General features: G+C 47.4%; 1 protein-coding gene across 1 annotated transcript in view; it reads right to left on the bottom strand.

Annotated features, from left to right (window-relative positions):
• The window catches only part of CACFD1 (calcium channel flower domain containing 1), a 65,488-nt gene extending 59,935 nt beyond the window's left edge, over positions 1-5,553 (bottom strand). Inside the window, exon 1 of the mRNA XM_053695374.1 lies at positions 5,400-5,553. The gene's annotated coding sequence lies outside the window, so the exon portion shown is untranslated. The remainder of the gene's footprint in view (positions 1-5,399) is intronic.
• Positions 5,554-15,558: the final 10,005 nt, after the last annotated feature.

The raw sequence follows: 15,558 nt of genomic DNA, 5'->3' as shown, positions 1-15,558 counted from the left end.
TACATACAGTCCCCAGACTCCCTGCTCCCTCTCTACTGTGTATATACTGTCCTCAGACTCCCTGCTCCCTCTGTACTTTGTATATACAGTCCTCAGGCTCCCTGCTCCCTCTGTACTGTGTATATACAGTCCTCAGACTCCCTGCTCCCTCTGTACTGTGTATATACTGTCCTCAGACTCCCTGCTCCCTCTGTACTGTGTATATACAGTCCTCAGACTCCCTGCTCCCTCTCTACTGTGTATATACAGTCCTCAGACTCCCTGCTCCCTCTACTGTGTATATACAGTCCTCAGGCTCCCTGCTCCCTCTGTACTTTGTATATGCAGTCCTCAGACTCCCTGCTCCAGCTGTACTGTGTATATACAGTCCTCAGGCTCCCTGCTCCCTCTGTACTTTGTATATGCAGTCCTCAGTCTCCCTGCTCCCTCTGTACTGTGTATATACTGTCCTCAGACTCCCTGCTGCCTCTGTACTGTGTATATACTGTCCCCAGACTCCCTGCTCCCTCTGTACTGTGTATATACTGTCCTCAGGCTCCCTGCTCCCTCTGTACGGTGTATATACAGTCTTCAGACCCCATACTCCCTCTGTACTGTGTATATACAGTCCTCAGACCCCCTGCTCCCTCTCTAATGTGTATATACAGTCCTCAGACTCCCTGCTCCCTCTGTACTGTGTAAATACATTCCTCAGGCTCCCTGCTCCCTCTGTACTGTGTATATATAGTCCTCAGACTCCCTGCTCCCTCTACTGTGTATATACAGTCCTCAGACTCCCTGCTCCCTCTGTACTGTGTATATACTGTCCTCAGACTCCCTGCTCCCTCTGTACTGTGTATATACAGTCCTCAGACTCCCTGCTCCCTCTGTACTGTGTATATAAAATCTTCAGACCCCCTGCTCCCTCTGTACTGTGTATATACAGTCCTCTGACTCCCTGCTCCCCCTGTACTGTGTATATACAGTCCTCAGACTCCCTGCTCCCTCTGTACTGTGTATATACTGTCCTCAGACTCCCTGCTCCCTCTGTAATGTGTATATACTGTCCTCAGACTCCCTGCTCCCTCTGTACTGTGTAAATACATTCCTCAGGCTCCCTGCTCCCTCTGTACTGTGTATATACAGTCCTCAGACTCCCTGCTCCCTCTGTACTGTGTATATACTATCCTCAGACTCCCTGCTCCCCCTGTACTGTGTATATACAGTCCTCAGACTCCCTGCTCCCTCTGTACTGTGTATATACTGTCCCCAGGCTCCCTCTGTACTGTGTATATACTGTCCCCAGGCTCACTCTGTACTGTGTATATACAGTCCTCAGACTCCCTGCTCCCTCTGTACTGTGTATATACTGTCCTCAGACTCCCTGCTCCCTCTGTAATGTGTATATACTGTCCTCAGACTCCCTGCTCCCTCTGTACTGTGTAAATACATTCCTCAGGCTCCCTGCTCCCTCTGTACTGTGTATATACAGTCCTCAGACTCCCTGCTCCCTCTGTACTGTGTATATACTATCCTCAGACTCCCTGCTCCCCCTGTACTGTGTATATACAGTCCTCAGACTCCCTGCTCCCTCTGTACTGTGTATATACTGTCCCCAGGCTCCCTCTGTACTGTGTATATACTGTCCCCAGGCTCACTCTGTACTGTGTATATACAGTCCTCAGACTCCCTGCTCCCTCTGTACTGTGTATATACTGTCCCCAGGCTCCCTGCTCCCCCTGTACTGCGTATATGCTGTCCCCAGGCTCCCTGCTCCCTCTGTACTGTGTATATACTGTCCTCAGACTCCCTGCTCCCTCTGTACTGTGTATATACTGTCCTCAGACTCCTTGCTCCCTCTGTACTGTGTATATACAGTCCTCAGACTCCCTGCTCCCTTTGTACTGTGTTTATACTGTCCTCAGGCTCCCTGCTCCCTCTCTACTGTGTATATACAGTCCTCAGACTCCCTGCTCCCGCTGTACTGTGTATATACTGTCCTCAGACTCCCTGCTCCCTCTGTACTGTGTATATACAGTCCTCAGACTCCCTGCTCCCTCTCTACTGTGTATATACTGTCCCCAGACTCCCTGCTCCCTCTTTACTGTCTATATACTGTCCTCAGACTCCCTGCTCCCTCTGTACTGTGTATATACAGTCCTCAGACTCCCTGCTCCCTCTGTACTGTGTATATACAGTCCTCAGACTCCCTGCTCCCTCTGGACTGTGTATATACTGTCCTTAGTCTCACTACTCCCTCTGTACTGTGTATAGACTGTCCTCAGACTCCCTGCTCCCTCTGTACTGTGTATATACTGTCCTCAGGCTCTCTGCTCCCTCTGTACTGTGTATATACAGTCCTCAGACTCCCTGCTCCCTCTGGACTGTGTATATACTGTCCTCAGACTCCCTGCTCCCTCTGTACTATGTATATACTGTCCTTAGTCTCACTACTCCCTCTGTACTGTGTATATACTGTCCTCAGGCTCCCTGCTCCCTCTGGATTGTGTATTATACTGTCCTCAGACTCCCTGCTCCCTCTGTACTGTGTATATACAGTCCTCAGACTCCCTGCTCCCTCTGTACTGTGTATATACTGTCCTCAGACTCCCTGCTCCCTCTGTACTGTATATATACTGTCCTTAGTCTCACTACTCCCTCTGTACTGTGTATATACTGTCCTCAGACTCCCTGCTCCCTCTGTACTGTGTATATACTGTCCTTAGTCTCACTACTCCCTCTGTACTGTGTATAGACTGTCCTCAGACTCCCTGCTCCCTCTGTACTGTGTATATACAGTCCTCAGACTCCCTGCTCCCTCTGTACTGTGTATATACTGTCCTCAGGCTCCCTGCTCCCTCTGGACTGTGTATATACTGTCCTCAGACTCCCTGCTCCCTCTGTACTGTGTATATACTGTCCTTAGTCTCACTACTCCCTCTGTACTGTGTATATACAGTCTTCAGACTCCCTGCTCCCTCTGTACTGTGTATATACAGTCCTCAGACTCCCTGCTCCCTCTGTACTGTGTATATACTGTCCTCAGACTCCCTGCTCCCTCTGTACTGTGTATAGACTGTCCTCAGACTCCCTGCTCCCTCTGTACTGTGTATATACTGTCCTTAGTCTCACTACTCCCTCTGTTCTGTGTATAGACTGTCCTCAGACTCCCTGCTCCCTCTGTACTGTGTATATACTGTCCTCAGGCTCCCTGCTCCCTCTGTACTGTGTATATACTGTCCTCAGGCTCTCTGCTCCCTCTGTACTGTGTATATACAGTCCTCAGACTCCCTGCTCCCTCTGTACTGTGTATATACTGTCCTCAGGCTCTCTGCTCCCTCTGTACTGTGTATATACAGTCCTCAGACTCCCTGCTCCCTCTGTACTGTGTATATACTGTCCCCAGACTCCCTTCTCCCTCTGTACTGTGTATATACTGTCCTCAGACTCCTTGCTCCCTCTGTACTGTGTATATACAGTCCTCAGGCTCCCTGCTCCCTCTCTACTGTGTATATACAGTCCTCAGACTCCCTGCTCCCTCTCTACTGTGTATATACAGTCCTCAGATTCCCTGCCCCCTCTGTACTGTGTATATACTGTCCCCAGACTCCCTTCTCCCTCTGTACTGTGTATATACTGTCCTCAGACTCCCTGCTCCCTCTGTACTGTGTATATACAGTCCTCAGACTCACTGCTCCCTCTCTACTGTGTATATACAGTCTTCAGGCTCCCTGCTCCCTCTGTACTGTGTATATACTGTCCTTAGTCTCACTACTCCCTCTGTACTGTGTATATACAGTCCTCAGACTCCCTGCTCCCTCTGTACTGTGTATATACAGTCCTCAGACTCCCTGCTCCCTCTGGACTGTGTATATACTGTCCTTAGTCTCACTACTCCCTCTGTACTGTGTATAGACTGTCCTCAGACTCCCTGCTCCCTCTGTACTGTGTATATACTGTCCTCAGGCTCTCTGCTCCCTCTGTACTGTGTATATACAGTCCTCAGACTCCCTGCTCCCTCTGGACTGTGTATATACTGTCCTCAGACTCCCTGCTCCCTCTGTACTATGTATATACTGTCCTTAGTCTCACTACTCCCTCTGTACTGTGTATATACTGTCCTCAGGCTCCCTGCTCCCTCTGGATTGTGTATTATACTGTCCTCAGACTCCCTGCTCCCTCTGTACTGTGTATATACAGTCCTCAGACTCCCTGCTCCCTCTGTACTGTGTATATACTGTCCTCAGACTCCCTGCTCCCTCTGTACTGTATATATACTGTCCTTAGTCTCACTACTCCCTCTGTACTGTGTATATACTGTCCTCAGACTCCCTGCTCCCTCTGTACTGTGTATATACTGTCCTTAGTCTCACTACTCCCTCTGTACTGTGTATAGACTGTCCTCAGACTCCCTGCTCCCTCTGTACTGTGTATATACAGTCCTCAGACTCCCTGCTCCCTCTGTACTGTGTATATACTGTCCTCAGGCTCCCTGCTCCCTCTGGACTGTGTATATACTGTCCTCAGACTCCCTGCTCCCTCTGTACTGTGTATATACTGTCCTTAGTCTCACTACTCCCTCTGTACTGTGTATATACAGTCTTCAGACTCCCTGCTCCCTCTGTACTGTGTATATACAGTCCTCAGACTCCCTGCTCCCTCTGTACTGTGTATATACTGTCCTCAGACTCCCTGCTCCCTCTGTACTGTGTATAGACTGTCCTCAGACTCCCTGCTCCCTCTGTACTGTGTATATACTGTCCTTAGTCTCACTACTCCCTCTGTTCTGTGTATAGACTGTCCTCAGACTCCCTGCTCCCTCTGTACTGTGTATATACTGTCCTCAGGCTCCCTGCTCCCTCTGTACTGTGTATATACTGTCCTCAGGCTCCCTGCTCCCTCTGTACTGTGTATATACAGTCCTCAGACTCCCTGCTCCCTCTGTACTGTGTATATACTGTCCTCAGACTCCCTGCTCCCTCTGTACTGTGTATAGACTGTCCTCAGACTCCCTGCTCCCTCTGTACTGTGTATATACTGTCCTTAGTCTCACTACTCCCTCTGTTCTGTGTATAGACTGTCCTCAGACTCCCTGCTCCCTCTGTACTGTGTCTATACTGTCCTCAGGCTCCCTGCTTTCTCTGTACTGTGTATATACTGTCCTCAGGCTCTCTGCTCCCTCTGTACTGTGTATATACAGTCCTCAGACTCCCTGCTCCCTCTGTACTGTGTATATACAGTCCCCAGACTCCCTGCTCCCTCTGTACTGTGTATATACTGTCCTCAGACTCCCTGCTCCCTCTGTACTGTGTATATACTGTCCTCAGACTCCCTGCTCCCTCTGTACTGTGTATATACAGTCCTCAGACTCCCTGCTCCCTCTGTACTGTGTATATACTGTCCCCAGTCAGTTTCCTCACCAATACAAGTTGAGTTCTATTAGCTTCAGATGCGTTCTGCTCGGGGGCCCTGTGCTTTACCGTTGCTGTTTGCAGTCACACTCAGTGCCTACAGCTGCTTGTGTTATGAAAACAATAGGATCCAATGTCTCCACGTCGCTCACAGTCGCACTGTATCATGGGAGGGAAACTCCTGGGGGATGGGCGGTCTCTCTGATTGATGTCACAGCTCTTGTCACTGTGTGCTGTATACACAAGCAGTGTGTCATGTGCTGTATACACAGGCAGTGTGATGTGCTATATACACAGGCAGTGTTTGTTATGTGCTATATACACAGGCAGTGTGAGTGATGTGCTGTATACACAGGCAGTGTGTGTGATGTGCTATATACACAGGCAGTGTGAGTGATGTGCTGTATACACAGGCAGTGTGTGATATGTGCTGTATACACAGGCAGTGTGTGTTATGTGCTGTATACACAGGCAGTGTGTGTGTTATGTGCTGTATACACAGGCAGTGTGTGTGATGTGCTGTATACACAGGCAGTGTGTGTTATGTGCTGTATACACTGGCAGTGTGTGTTATGTGCTGTATACACAGGCAGTGTGTGTGATGTGCTGTATACACAGGCAGTGTGTGTTATGTGCTGTATACACAGGCAGTGTGTGTGATGTGCTGTATACACAGGCAGTGTGTGTGATTTGTGCTGTATACACAGGCAGTGTGTGATGTGCTGTATACACAGGCAGTGTGTGTGATTTGTGCTGTATACACAGGCAGTGTGTGATATGTGCTGTATACACAGGCAGTGTGTTATATGTGCTGTATACACAGGCAGTGTGTGCTGTATAGACAGTAGGGTTGTCACCGCGGCCATGTTTTCCTGGACACTTATGAGTTAGACCAGTGTTTTTCAACTAGTGTGCCGTGAGAGATCCTCAGGTGTGCCACGGCAGACTGACAACAGTGTGACATATTTTTTAAACATTGCTTGTTTTTTACTCCCAGTGCAGGGGTAGTTTGTAGGAGGCATGGCATAACAGCACAATACATACAGTATGTGTGTGTTTGTGTGTATGTGTATATATATATATATATATATATATATATATATATATATGCTGTAGTAGGCTACAATGTGTGATTTTTTTTAAAATTTTTGGATGGTGGTGTGCCACAGGATTTTTTTTTTTTTTATTATATACTTTATTAGTTTTTCAAAATAAAATAGACAAGTACAGCATTAGTATGACCGAAGCGTACTATTCCAGTGATGAACATAAATAATGGAAATATAAGAAAACACAAAGCGTACGACAAGGGATCTCATACATGTATGTAGCCTCTATATCTAACATAGAGGGAGAACAAGATGTACACTTGAATCAAATGCGGATAATAAGGGGAGAGGGGGGGAGGGGGGGGAAGAGGGAAGGGGGGATGGGATCATCTGAGGAAAAGAGGGGGGGAGGGAGGGCAGGACTTAAAGTACCGGGTATGGGCCTATAGTGGACACTAGTCGAAACTGAGTAGGTGTGGGATGGCGTACCGACTCTACTGGGCGTAGAAACAATGTTTTAAGTCTCAAAACTAGGGAGCCATGTTGTGTCAAACCTGTTCTTCCATTCTGCCCATATTAGTTCAAAGAAGTCAACTCTGCCCCTGGAATAATAAATAGACTTTTCCATGGTGTAGATATAGGCCATGGTTTGAGTAATGTCAGACCAAGGTTGGGGGTTAGTTCTCTTCCAAGCTTTGGCAATGTTAAGTTTAACAGCTGAAAGGAGATAGATGCTTAATGAAGCGTAATGTCTGGGGAGTTTACAGGTACCCACATGGAGTAAGGCAACTTCTGGGGTGTATGGGAGGGAGATACCCATGTTTGATAAATTTGAAAAGCACTTGTTCCAGGTGGGCCTCAGCTTGGGGCAAGACCACCAAATGTGCGTCATGTCTCCTACCATACCGCAACCTCTCCAGCAAGTCGGAGATGCCTCAGGGAAAATCGCTGCTAATCTGGTAGGCACAAAGTACCATTGTGTAAGCAATTTAATGTAAGTCTCGTGCATAGTGACACAATGAAGTGTTTTATTTGTGAGAAGTAGTGTGCGGTGCCATTCTTTAGTGGATGCAGTGAACTCAAGTTTTTGCTCCCATTTAGTGATGTGTATTGCCTTGTCTGTAGGGATTGCTCCCTCCATGATGGAATAATGGAGAGATAGTGGCTTGCCCAGTCTAAGTCCCTGCTGCCATCTGGCCTCCCAGATGGTTAATGGCCGGGATAGAGATGGCTTAAAACCCCAGCTAGACAAAAAGCTGAGGACCCTAACATATTCAAATCGCATGTAGGGCGGAGGAGGTGATGAGTCACCTATTTGGGCAAAGGGCACAAATGAGTCGCAAGGAGATGAGGGCCAAAGGTCTGCCACTTTCGAGATACCAAGTCTCTGCCACGTCAAAGGGTGAGAATCTGGAAGGCCAGATAGAAGGCCAGTCAGTGAAGTGATGGGGGATGGGTGGGGAGCCACCCGGGGGCAGTGTCTCAGCTGCTCCCAAGCAGCTAAGCATTCTCGGATTATCTGATTATCTATCCCCAAGGATCTCCGACAGTGAGGAGGGGTCCATATCAGGTCCCTCAAGGTAAGGTCGAAAGGTAGGGAGGCTTGTTCAATCGACCTCCATCTACTATCGGAATTCTTTACTCCCCATTGGGTAATGTGCGTAAGCATGGCGGCTTCGTAGTATCTGGAGATAGATGGGGAGGCCACCCCCCGTGCATTCTGGGGTACTGCAGAAGTTTATGAGCTACTCGTGGGGGTTTATTCTGCCATATATATTTGGTGCAGGCACCTTGAAACTGGGTAAGAAGAGATCTAGGTACTCTGACAGGGAGGCATCTCATAACATATGTCAGTTTTGGAAGATAACTCATTTTAAGGGCTGCTACCCGACCAAGCCAGGAGATACATCTATAATTCCACTGCTTGGTCAGAGTATGCAATTCGGTTAGGAGGGGCTTATAGTTATGCAAAATTAGGTTGGGGATGGAGTTAGATAGTTTGACTCCTAGATGAGAGATATAAGTATTGTTAACAACAAAATTATATTTGTCTCGTAGGGAGTTGGTGACTAGTTCTGAAAAGCCCTGCGTGTAGAGTTCCGATTTGGATTGGTTTAGTCTATAAAAGGATAGGCCACTGAAAGTATCCAGTAAGCATAGGAGCTTGGGAAATTCGCTTAGGGGGTTTGCAGAGAGTATGGTAGTATAGTCTGCGAACAGAGCTACTTTGTGAACTGTTCTGTGGAGGGTAACTCCAGACATTACTCTATCCGCTCTAATAGCAGCTGCTAGGGGTTCTATGGCCAGCGCAAATAAAATGGGTGAAAGGGGGCATCCCTGCCGGGTGCCGTTTGAAATAGGGAAGCGAGAGGAGTGAAACCCCAGACCTCTGACTGAGGTCGTGGGGGTCGAGTATAAAGCCCGCACCGCTTGGATGATGGAAACCGGGAAGCCAAAGGTCGCTAATACCTCCCACAGGAAATCCCACCGAACCCGGTCAAATGCTTTCTCAGCGTCAAGAGAAAGCACAGCTATTGGTTTGTTAAGTCTTTTGGCTTCTAGGAGAATATTGAGAAGTCTTCTCGTGTTGTCGGGACCTTCCCTTCCAGGTATGAAACCAACCTGGTCCGGGTTAATAAGCGTGGGGAGAAGTTTTGTGAGCCTATTGGCCAGCATTTTTGCATATATTTTAACATCGGTATTGATTAGAGATATGGGCCTATAGCTAGCGCAGAGGGTCGGGTCCTTGTTGGGCTTGAGAATCGTGATGATTGAGGCCTCCAGGAACTCCCGTCGAAATCTACCCTCGTCCATAGCCAGGTTATAGAATCCGGTCAGGACGGGGGCAATCTCCCCCAGGAATGTCTTGTAAAAGATCGCAGTGAAACCGTCTGGCCCAGGGGCCTTAAGAGACTTCAGATTTTTGACAACGAGTTTGACCTCTTGGGGCATGATAGGGCTATCTAGACTATCAGTAGTGGTCTCCTCTAGAGTGGGTAATTTTAGGGAGCGTAGGAAAGGACCTATAGCCTCCGACGGGGTAGGCTGGAATGAAGCGTCATTTTGGATATTATATAAGGCCGAATAGTACTCGCTGAACTGCTGGCCGATTTGTGATGGGAGTTTAAAGGACCGAACGCCTTTTTTAATCTCGTGAATACGAGAGATGCTAGTTCGGTGCCTTAATTTGTTAGCTAAGAGCGCGTCTGCTTTGTTACCCTTAGAGTAAAATAGCTGTTTCAGCTTAAGTAGATTATTTTGGGTCTTAGTATATTCTAGCTTACATATATGTCTCCTTAAAACTCTAATCTCCTCCTCGATGTTTAAGTTAACTCCTGTCCGTCTTTGTGACTCGAGACCCCTTAATTTAGGGTGGGCCTGAGACAAGGAGAGACCTGCCTGTTTCCTCAAATGGGCTTGTTTTTGAATAAAGAAGCCTCTAGTGGTGGCCTTAAAGGCCCCCCATAGTATGTCTTCTCGCATCCCTGGGGTGTTATTAATTTGCAAAGTGAAGTTTATTTCCCTCCTGAGTTCCTCTCTGAAGGGAATGTCAGATAAGAGGGTGTGGGGGAGTTTCCAGCCAGGTCTGGTTCTGGTGGTGTCCTGTGACTCTAGGTCCATTAGAACCATGTCATGGTCTGACCATGGGCACACACAAATCTTTGAGGAGAGTATAAGGTCTAGGCAGTCTGGATGGCAAAATACATAGTCTAGTCTGGAGTGTGTGGAGTGGGGTATGGAGTAGTGAGTAAAGTCTCTATCTAGAGGGTGAAGAGATCTCCAAGCATCAAAGAGATTAAACTGGGACATAAGTTCCCGGAATCTCCGGCATGTGGGGTCTGGGCGATGAGGGCACTTTTTAGATGTCTTCATCTGTCTATCAAGGCCGCCATCCCACACCATGTTCAGATCTCCTGTCAAAATTACCCTACCCTGTCGAACCTGGTCCACTTTACGTAAGATCTTCTTTAGATATCTGGGTTGAAGGGTGTTAGGCAGATATACGGATACTAAGGTGTATGTGACATGGTCTAGGTTACATATCAAGATAAGGTACCTAGCCTGTGGATCCGCAATCTCGAGAAGAGGTTCAAAGGCCACTCTTTTGTTAATCAAGATGGCTACGCCTCTAGCTTTCTTAGAATAAGAGGCAGTTTTTACAGCAGGGTAGTCCCTGAGTGACGGGCCGGGGGAGGAATCTCTTAGAAGATGTGTTTCCTGGAGGAAAGCCACATCAGCCTTGTGAAATTTTAGCGTTCTAGATAGTAGGCTTCGTTTGCCAAAGGTGTTTAGACCCCTTACATTTAATATCAAAAATCTAAGGGGCGCCATTAACAGAGCCACAAATACTTGAGGATTAGGGAAAAGGAAGGGTCAATGGGGAAGGTAAGAGGTATAGGAAAGGGAATTAAGGACAAGGGGAGGCTGGTGGAAATAGTCCACCTAAGTGGGACCCAAGCGTGGGTTCCAAAATCTGGGGGGGGGAGCTAAACAAAGCTATTTGGGTAGGGCTAGTAAACGCATAGCCCCGCTCTCAAAAGAAATGCAGGGTGGCCCGCAGTCCGGCCGGGTCACTTATCAACCATGGCAAACTGCCATGTGGGTATTAGACTTACTTCTCAAACAAACTTCCAGCCAGAAGCTAGCCAACCCGCACTGCTCTCAATAGTTAAACAGAAACATCTGCATACAGAATAGGAAACATAAACAAAAATCAATTAACATTCAAACAGGTATAACATAAAACCATCAAGTAGGTGAGGCTTGAGGCCTCGGGATGTGGTCAGGTGGATTGGGTTTCTGGCGCTTAGGCCTCTGCTCTTTGATAGACCATGCTGGAGCTGAGACACGTAGCTTAGACTGGGCAACTGTCTGAGATTCCACTGCAGGCTGCAGGCCCCAAGTAGCCAGGAGAGTGCTGCCCACTGCAGGAGAAGAGACAACATGAGACTGATTGTCCTTTGTCACTATTAACTTAGTGGGGAATCCCCACCTGTACTTGATGTTGGCCTTCCTGAGTTGTGCAGTGATAGGGGCATATAATCTTCGTTGTTGCAGCGTGTGCGATGAAAGATCCGGGAGGAGCTGAATATCCTTGAGGTTATCGGGCAGACTGGGTTTATTATAGGACGCCTGCATCAGGCGATCCTTAAATTTGAAGTTATGGAAGCAAACCACCACATCTCGTGGCTTGTCGGAAGACATTGACCTCGGCCTGAGAGCCCTATGCGCTCGCTCCATATTGTGACTATCCCCCTCCAGGGGGCCGAGCAGGGCAGTATAGAGGGATGTGAGAAATTCTTGGAGATCCCCCGGCAGAACTGACTCGGGTATGCCTCTAAACCGTAAATTATTTCTTCTGGCCCTATCTTCCACATCGGCCAGTTTTAATTCAAGCTGGGAGATCTGCTCTGCCAAGTTTTCAGCGTATGCTAGGATGTTAGAGTTGTCTGTGGCGAGGTCATCGTGTTGTCTCTCCAGGGTATCAATCTAGGATTCCTTCTAGATGCGTGTGGCATGGTTATCACCTTTGTAGAGCAGCTGCAGACTTAGATAATGAACCACCTGGACCACTCCAGGACCTGTAGAGATAACTGTTAGTGCAGAGGAACTACTTAGTAAAAGTTATAGCATCAAAGGTTAAATACTGTAATACAGCGATATATAACATTGATGGCCAATGATACACTGAGAGAGCGGGGCTAGCATAGCCCTCAAACACATATTACACCTGGTACATAATATTTAACTTATGCAGCAATGATAGAAAAGGCCCAATGAATGGACCAACAGCTGATGGTTATAGTGGCCCCTAGGAGCCCCCACGCACCTCAGGGAGGGGGGAATACGACCAGTAGGAAGGGGAAAAGGAAAGTGGAAGTGACCAGCCCAGACAAGCTGGGCCGGAAAGGGGGAGGCGCGAGGGGGACCAAAGCGACCAGTCCCGTTCAGTGAGACTCACAGGTGGACCCCAACAAATGTAATGCAGGGGGGATAGGGAGTAGTATAAACTAGTATTTGTAGTAACACTAGATATGACAGGCCCTGCAAATGGTTAGGACAAGGTGGTGGAAGTACCTAAATTAACTGCAAATGTGGTCTCAGAATGAAAGGGGGGGGGCTGGGGACACCTATGGGACCTAAGGGAAAAGGGGGGTATCAGAGCTATTCTAGGTCCAATTGGGGAAATCAAAGGTGCAGAATAGAGTGCCCCCTACTGGTGAGCTCTTTAGGGAAGCATATAAGAGCTAGTACTAAGTGGAAGTAAGTGGAAGTATAGCTTGTGGGCGTGGGCCCCACGTTTATATGGTAAGGTGTGCCAAAACAGGTGTTATCTGGGCCTAATAAGTGGTGGGTTAGAAAACAGAGACTCACTTCACTTCACAAATCAAGAGTATTTTTTTTTTTTTCTCTTTTTGTATTTATTTTTCCCACTTTTTTTTTTTTTTCTTTTTTTTTTTTTTCTTCCTTTACTTCCTTTCTTCCCTTTTTCCCCTCTTTTTTATTTTCCCTAAAAGCTAGACTTGCTTTCCCTTTTAGCCTGGGAGGATTCAAATAGGAGCGGGCAACCTGGGCAGGGGTAACTGGGACCAAAGTGGGGGAAAACCATAAACCCTGCTGAAAAGAAATACAGGTTAAATACTAGATTCCAATTACACTACACCCCAAATATAAAATTCAGGGACACCTGAGCTGACGCAGCAGCTTATAAAGAAGTAAAGAGATTCCAAAGGTGTAGTATGCAGTCCATGCAGGGCCATCCCATAAGGCCCACAAATAGTTCCAGCAAAGAGGAGGATTTTTATTTTTTTTTTCCTTTTATTTTTTTCCTCTATTGTTTTTTTATTGTAACCTTGGGGGGAAGTAGTGGAAATGGGGAGACTTGGTGTGTCACACAACTGAGGTTGGGGTATGTGAGGTCGAAGTTCACTTCATATATAGCACACACTAAGTGCTTAGAGGTTGCAGCCTGATATGCAGGGAAAAAAAAACAAAAAAAAAAACGTTAGGGAGTCCCAAAAGTAGATAGAGTTGAGAGTGTGAGCTTTAATGTGCGCAAGGCACCCAGTCAAGTGTTCAGCATTAAAGTGTCCAGTTATAAACACACTGTAAAGTATCTCAGGCTTGTAATATGGGGTGAGAGTCTGGTTGATTTTTACGTCCCTGTTGTGCAGTGTGGTTTAGCAAAAGTGCAGGCTTGAGGTGGTACCAGGTGTAAGCGTATGACTGCAGCAGTATAATATGAAAATTCTTACCCCTTACGCCTGATGTATGCTGTGTTCTGCAGCTGAGGGCCCTTGATGAAGCAAGGAGATCAGGCCCCAAAATGGCGGAGGATCGCGCCAAAGGAATTGTGGCGCACTTGATGTTCTCTGCTCTCCTCGATCACTTCACAACCACCTGCCCAGACCAGCCTGTGGAGTCAGCAGGATAGCCAACTCGAGGGTAAGCCTGGCATCAAAGGAGAGTCTTTTGAAGTTAGTGGCCGCTTAAATTTCCCCAGATAGGCAGCAACCGGGCACAGACGGTGCCCCGACCCTCCAGGCAGCTGGTGTGAGAGACGGAAGATCTATGGCCCCGGGTGGATTACCAGAATCTAGGAGGCCAGCACTTGGTATCTTCTTCTCCCGGGACAGCGCAGTGTGTGGGAGTGCGTTTGGGGCCCTAGGTTGACTCACCGGTACTTATTTGTAGATGCGGCGGTGGGATCCTGCAGGGCGCCGTTAACTTCTGCCCAGCCTCCAACTGCAGTCGCAGATCAGAGAAGCTCCACAGACACCTCGGAGCGGAGCCCCGACCCTCCGAGGCTGTGGAGGTAAGAGTGACTAGGCTGCGGCAAAGGACCCACAGTAAGATGGCTGACTGCCAAGTACCTGGTTGTGAGTTGGGTCGAAGTGCTCGTTTTAAGATCAAAGTACCCTTGTTAATATAAATGTGCTTCTAGCATCCTTAGAAGTAAGCGTTAGCTGTAGATCTGACTGAATTAAACAGCCTAAATAAACTTTAAGCAGTAAAGCTCGACGGAGCTCCTCACTTGTGCTCGCCACAGGATTTTTTAATGTAAAAAAGTGTGCCACGGCAAAAAAAAGGTTAAAAATCACTTAGTTAGACATAGGTTTGCCACCTTTTCCTCAAAAAAATACAGGCCATGGGTGAGGGTGGAGCCAAAAAAAGGGTGGAGCCAAAAAGAGGCAGATTCACTCAATAAATACTGCAGTTTGAGAAGCGAAACACACACACACATATATACTGTGTCTATATATATATATATATATATATATATATATATATACACACACACACATATTGTCTGTTTTATCACATTAAACTTTCCTTCAAAGTCAAAATCAGCCAATCAGATTTTTCCTACCTTAATTCCGATTGGCTGATAGAATACTATCAGCCAATCGGAATATAACGTCACTGCAACAGACAGGCTTCCAAGGCGGCAGTGAAGGAGAGAAACAGCTGATTGGAAGAGCTCAGAGGTCTGTAGTCCGAAGTAAGGAAATACTTCCACGGAGGCTAAGCTGATAAAACTTAGCAAGGCTGAGAGTATATAACTCAGGATAAATTAGGTATAAGTGCTGTTAGTATAAAACACGGAATGGCTGAGTAAAATACAGTTGGAGAATAACCGATGAACATTACCAAGCAATGAGATGCTAGTGGGAGGAGGCTTTATACAGGTGAGCAATTAGAAAATGCTCACCTTAAAGGTGCAGTATTTGGCTAAGAGGTTATTTCATATGACAGAACTCCCTCCCCTAGGATCCACTCAGGGGATCAAGGCTTTGGTCTGTCAGGGTGTCTCCGATGGAATAAAGACACCAGATGTGGAGCTGAAAGATTCGAAGCAGGTTCCCAGGAATTGTCCTCATCCAGATAGCCCTTCCCGTGTATAAGGTATTACAGGGATCCTCCTCTTCGTCTGGAATCTCTGATGGAAGCAACCTCGTATCCCTGGTCCAGATCTCGGAGATCCAGGACGGGCTGTTCTGCAGTGTCCAGATCATGAGTGGGGTTGAATGGCTTCAGTAGGGACACATGAAAAGTCGGGTGTATACGGAACCCCTCAGGAAGAGAGAGGGTGACGGCATTACGGTTTACAATAGCCT

The sequence above is a fragment of the Bombina bombina genome, chromosome 12 (genome assembly GCF_027579735.1).
Source record: "Bombina bombina isolate aBomBom1 chromosome 12, aBomBom1.pri, whole genome shotgun sequence".
Lineage (NCBI taxonomy): Eukaryota > Metazoa > Chordata > Amphibia > Anura > Bombinatoridae > Bombina > Bombina bombina.
This window is presented reverse-complemented; position numbering and strand designations above follow the sequence as displayed.